Source organism: Theropithecus gelada, chromosome X (genome assembly GCF_003255815.1).
Source record: "Theropithecus gelada isolate Dixy chromosome X, Tgel_1.0, whole genome shotgun sequence".
NCBI lineage: Eukaryota > Metazoa > Chordata > Mammalia > Primates > Cercopithecidae > Theropithecus > Theropithecus gelada.
In genome coordinates this window covers 49,088,343-49,095,092 of record NC_037689.1, presented here as the reverse complement: position 1 = coordinate 49,095,092, position 6,750 = coordinate 49,088,343, and positions in this window count along the sequence as shown.

Sequence of the window (6,750 nt, the reverse complement as noted above, 5' to 3'; positions counted from 1 at the left end):
GAACAGCAGGAAAGTCACCACGTATATTTTATTTTATATTTAAATTAAGTTTAAATTCTGCCTTCCTTTGGATACTTTCACTTGAAATTCAGTTATTTTACATAATTTAAAATTTAAGTAACTCAATTTGAAGTGAAAACATTGAGAGGAAAGCAGAATTTTAAATGAAAAATAGTTAAAGTGCATGTATTCTTATATGAAATTAGAATTACCATTAAATTAATAAATTGATCATACAACCAAAATCATACAAAAACTCCATAATTTGTTTTAACTCTCCAGTCATTAGGAAATGCTAAAATTTTGATTGTTTATTAAAAAATCATGGAAATATATAGTTTGGCAGCAATTTTCAGAAAGATTTAAAATTTTGCAGAAGAGAAATCAATCTGTCTGTTAAGGATAAGTCTGAATCATATGATTAGTTTCTGAAAGTCAATATATATTAATAATGCATATACAAACTTACAAAATGTTTTAAAAACATAGGTTAAAATTATATTTGAAACCTAAATATTTCAAAAAGAAGATATACCAGAAATACAACTTGAGAAGTAAAGAGACAAATACATACATATATATCCTATATTTTTTATCGCAGAAAATATCTTTTAAGTGTTATGCCCAGACCGTTTGTTCCCCAAAGAAGACCACCAGAGTCCAGAGTCAAAGCCAAGCGGCAAGGATCTTTACTGCAAGTTCGAACTTGGTCCCTCCATTCCACAGCGTACAAGAGGGCCCCGAACAATGCGAGTGCTTGCTTTTTATAGCGCGATGTAAACAGGATATGTAAAGTTACAGGGGAACAAGGTAATTCTCTCGGTTACAGCACATTTAGCATTTTTTATTGGTTCCCGCTGTGTCCTTATCGGGGATTTCCTAGGTGGTGTTTTTCTGAAGTTTGAGAGAAATATGGAGGAATGTGTTTGTGCTGGGCTCAGGAAGTTGGGAGATATATGGGGGATGTGCCTCATTCCTTTCATAAGTATGTTTAATATTCAGAAAATGTTTTTCATTTTCAGATACTAATATCGGACATGAACCTTGTTCTCATAGTCATTTTGTTATGCCTTTATATTTGGTCATTGGTTTTGTAGAACTTGATAATTTGACAAAGTAAACTTTTGCAAGTTGGTCTTTCAGTTAATTACTTGTTTCGAAAATTCAGTTGCAGCACTTTGGTTTTTAGGAAGTTGCGCTAAAGATGGACTCTAGCGGACTTCATTAGTTTTAACTGCTCAGAATCACTGGCATTGTTTTGTTAATTTGCATTGCACTTTCTTTTGGGGAATTGCCCTTCCTGCAGCCTTAATTGATGAGGTTTATGTGAAGATAATTTCATTGCTAGCTCCACTGTGACTGTACAAGTGTGCCATATTCAGATACCTGATGGATTAACTGATGTTGGCTTCATTGCTATGTTAATCTCTATTTTTTAAGAAATATTTTGAATGACAACTCTATCAACATAGTAGAAATATCTCTTTTAAATCTGCTACCTTGCTTTCTTTCAGCAGTTCAGTTCCTTGGTGCTCCTTGGATTTGAGGAAATTCCAATATTTCCTTTGGAGTCACATGGATGCTGCTTAATTTTCCCAGCAGGGATGTATGAAAACCCATGCTTGTTTTCAAGTGAAGATAATCTCATCACCAATTCTGCTTTAGCTGCATAAAGAAAGCTGATCAGAAACATGCCTGGTGGATTTATTGTTATTGGCTTTGTTGATAAATAACCTATTTTTATATATTTGGAACCTTTTTTCTATAAATATAGTTGAAATATTTCCTAAGTCTCCTGCCTTGCATTATTCTAGCAGATTATTCCCTTGTTACTGTCCTGATTAGTGATACCTCTGATGTTGTTCTTCTAAATGCTATGTTGAAGTCGAAATAAGGGGCCAAAACTTTGTGGTGTCATGGGCTTGGTCACTAAACAAGTCTTCATTTTGGATTCTAGATGACTATCTGGAAAATGCAGTCAAGGGCTCTTCTCACAACCAATCAGCAAATCCATTATCTGAGTTGGTTAAAGAGTGCTTTTGGCAGTTTTGGAAATCTTCTAAACCCATCAGATCCCTGAAAAAAAAAATCTTTTAATCCACTGTTATTGGCATTTTCTACTTTATATAGCTCAACATAATCTCAGCTTAGGATAGGATCCTTAACACAAGTAACACTTACTTGAATTACCTAGGTGGTTTTCTGACTTTATATCAATCATAACCTACTGTAATCATACACAGAAAAATGGTGTTTCAGCCAGTGATAAACCACATGTACAAGGGTGGTCCCAGAAGATTACAATGAAACTTATATAAAAACCTAATATATGATACTTGATATTGACAGGGAAGATCAAATAGGGGAAATGATTGATATTCAGTAATGGTTCTGGGGCATTTGACTTTTCTTATGACAAAATATATATAAATAAATTATATATATGTACCATCTATGTTTGTGTACACTCTATAATGTAAACATAGGATGAAACCACCTAATGATGCATTTCCCAGAATGTGTCCCCATCATTAAGAAATACATAATTGTATTTACATTGGTAAATTTTCTTTTTTTGTGAAACCAAATGCACAAGTGATTAAATAAAATGGATAAATTGGACTCAATAAAATTAAAACTATTTGTCTCAATGACACCATCAAGAAAATAAAAAGACATCTCACAAGCTGAAATAAAATGTTTGCAATATCCCACACTTTTGAACTTTCATTTTATTTAGTCATAGAAGTCTGCTGAACCCAGGAAGTCATAGACTAGCTTGCGTCCCCCCCAAAATTCATATATTGAAACCTTAATCCTCAGTGTGACTGTATTTAAAGATAAGACCTTCAAGGGGGTCAATAAGGTTAAATGAAGTCATAATGGTGGGGCCCCTAATCCCACAGGACTGGTAGCCATATAAGAGACACCAGGGATTTCTCTTTCTTTCCCTGTGTGCACAAAAGAAAGGCTAAGTGAGGACACAGGAGGTGGCCTTCTACAAACCAGGGCCAGAGACTTCACCAGGAACCAACCCTGCTAGCACCTTGATTTTTGGATTTCCAGCCTCCAGAACTGTGAAAAAATACATTTCTGTTGTTTAAACCACTCAGTCTGTGGTATTTTGTTATGGCAGCCTGAGCAGACTAATACATGGGATAATACTTGATATAACTGAGTAAGCCAGAAGTGGAAAGTCATCAATGATAGCCCACCCCAACACTAGACAAAGTATTAATGGATCTTTACAATTCATGTGAACTCTTCCTTCTAATCAATAGTCTCTTTATGAACTTTGCTCCATCATGCTGATATTTCCACAGTAAAGGCCACCTTTGCCTTTCATTTGCATTTCTAAGACACATTCATGTCTGCTGTCCTACATTGATCTTATCTACTACCCCAACAACCAAATAAGCCCAATACATTCCTTACACTGTAGTTTCAATAATCACTTTAAAATGAAAATTTGATTGTATTAATACTCTGCTTCAAAGTCTTTATCAACTCATCTGGTTTATTATTATGCTTATTATCTGCCTTTTCTCAACTCCCTAAATATATTTGCACCATCTCCCTATGGGACTCAGCTACATTAAATGAAACAAGCATAGTAAATAGAACTTAAATGAACAGTTGTCATAAGTGGTGATACTAAAATATGTGGAATGCAATCCGGAAAGCAGAACTACTTAATTTCAGAGTTAAATTGTTTGAATACAAGATGGTTCAGGATGCACATATGCTGATATGAATGAAGGGTATCTAGATTTTTTTTTTTTCTGTAGCCTTCTTAAGGCAGGATATGATTCTTAGTCATATCCACATCACTAGCTTCTAAGACAATATCTGTCTCAATAAATGCACTTATTAATAAACATTAAGGAGTTGACATTTCAACTAGGAGAACACCTAGAAAATTCAAGGGCATAGCCAAGAGAAGGGTGAAAAGACTGACTCCTTTTCTCATAAGAAATGGGAGAAACTTTTTTTTTTCCCCCTAAACTCATGATTTCAGCAAAGCTGGTCCTCATTAGTACATGTTTTTTAAATTCCTATGTTCTCATTTCAGTGCTTTGACATTTCTTAAATTTAATTTTCCTTGAATTACAATTATGTTTCTTTCTCCTAAACTAGTAATCCCTAGGTGAGTGGGACTAAGTTATCTGAGAATCTCTTCTCTAGAATTCAGCACTTAGGTGATTATTGCATGTTTACAGAATAAGATGCAAAGAAAGGACAACTTTCAATAATGTTTATTACATCACAGGAAAAGATTTCTGTTCAGTGAGAGTAACCATGGACACAGTTTTTGAGGAATGATTGAACAGATGATATTTGTAATGTCTAAAATAGATAAGTAATTAGTATCTAAATTATATAAGAAACTGCTACAAATCAAAAAGAAAAACACGTAATCTCTAATAGGTATGTGAGCAATTTACAGAACAGGAAATGTAGAAAGTGAAGATAGCATTTATAGAGCTGCTCAAAATTATAACTAATCACAAAAATGTTAATTAAAATAACAACAAATTAATAGTTCCTTGTAATAATATTAGACTGGCAACATTTGGAAAGCTGGATAATGCCAGATTTGACAGTTGGGGGAGAAAGTGGAGGTATCATGTTTTGGTGATACAACCAATTCTGGAGAGCAATAATATATTACATGACCAAATTAAATGTGACCTGGGAATGTTTTTTTTCCAATGTACCAAATATGACTTTCAAATGGATAGGTTTTGTCATGTGCGTGCGTGTGAAGAGACCACCAAACAGGCTTTGTGTGAGCAATAAAGCTTTTCAATCACCTGGGTGCAGGTGGGCTGAGTCTGAAAAGAGAGACAGCGAGGCCATTTTGTAGGATTTGGGTAGATAAAGGAAAATTACAGTCAAACGGGGGTTGTTCTCTGGCGGGCAGGAGTGGGGGTCACAAGGTGCTCAGTGGGGGAGCTTTTTGAGCCAGGATGAGCCAGGAAAAGGAATTTCACAAGGTAATGTCATCACTTAAGGAAAGGACCGGCCATTTTCACTTCTTTTGTGGTGGAATGTCATCAGTTAAGGCGGGGCAGGGCATTTTCACTTTTGTGATTCTTCAGTTACTTCAGGCCATCCGGGCATATATACATGCAAGTCACAGGGGATGCAATGGCTTGGCTTGGGCTCAGAGGCCTGACAGGTTTCACATAAGAATACCAAAATTCTGTATTATTTTGTCTATATGTATACAGAATGAATCAGAATTTTAATAGAAACCATAAACATTTGTATGTGTAGGCATATATATCTTGTATCTTCATTGTGATTATTGTTAGCCAGGGGACAATTTTCTGTGTTATCCATAAAAGCCAACATATCTGTTAGCTTCCAGAGGTCTATCACTTAGAGTTTTAAAAATCATCTTTGTGAAAGGTACTGCTGCTTTAAGTATTCAGTTTGTCAGTCCAGATTTTGCCTCTGAGCTTTCCAAGGTATTAGGGGGTGACTACATTACTTTGTGGAGAGAAGAGTTCTGGCTCTGCTCAGAACATTTTCTGTCACAGCTTCCATGACCTACAAAAACACTTAACTCCTGAATAAATATGCATTTAAAAAGTCTAGCCTGATGCACTCTAATGGCCACTGCTGAACTCTGAATCATGGTCACAGCTAGAGAAAACATCTAGCAGAGAGCACAGACAGAGTGACTACAAAATATCATCTTGGGACCAGAGAAACCATCTGTCATGAAGTTTTCCCCACTAGACTCAAGTCCGAACTGATATGTAGTGAGACAAAATAATAGAATCAAAGAGTTTATTCTTCACAGGCCATGCAAATGATGGATATACAGTTGAAAAAAATATATTTGGTCATTGTTACTTATGTTGACTCAAATTCAGTGATTCTCAACCAGGACAATTTTTCTCCCTAAGAGACACTTGGCTATATCGGAAGACATTTTTAGTTGTCTCAGCTAGCTGTGAGGGTGCTACTGGCTTCTAGCTGGTAGAATCCACGATGCTGTTAACATCCTATAACACACAGAACAGCCCACCACAACAAAGAATTATCTAGCCTAATATGTCAATAGTGATAAAGTTGAGAAACCCTACCCTGAGCTAAAATGTAAGTAAATCGAATGTGTCCTTAGCGCTCTCACAGCCCTAAATGGCAACCTTCACCTCCTTTGTGTAATATTTCCCTGGAATGCTCTTCTAAAGATATTCACATGGTTCTCCCCTCTCCTCATTCTGGTTTTAATTCAAATAAGATCTTCCCAGTAAGACCTTCTTTGACCAACTTATTAATAATGAAATCCTTATCTCAGCCCTCAGAACTCCCTACTAATCTCCTTTGCCTCATTTTACTCCACGTACTTATCAACATATGGAATATGATTTATTTGTTTTATTTTCTGGATAGCTTTCTTACAATTTAATCACCATTTGTTGTTGCTGGATCCCCAGTGATGAAAGGAATGCCTGACACATGATAGGTGCTTAATAATGTATTAGTGAATAAATTCATGAACTCAGTCCTAAGAATCTTAAAGAAGAATTCAAATACAGATATGACACGTTTTTCAGGTTATAATATGCAGTTTTATCAAGTCCTGAGTTAGTATTGATCAAAGCATGAGTTTACCCCTGCTCTGTAACAAAGACCAAGGAAAATGGGATGCTCCTCCAGGCTTACTGTGAAGATTCTGAGAAAATAAATCTTTGTTCAGATTCAAGTGACATGTTCTATTAAATTTCTTTCGGT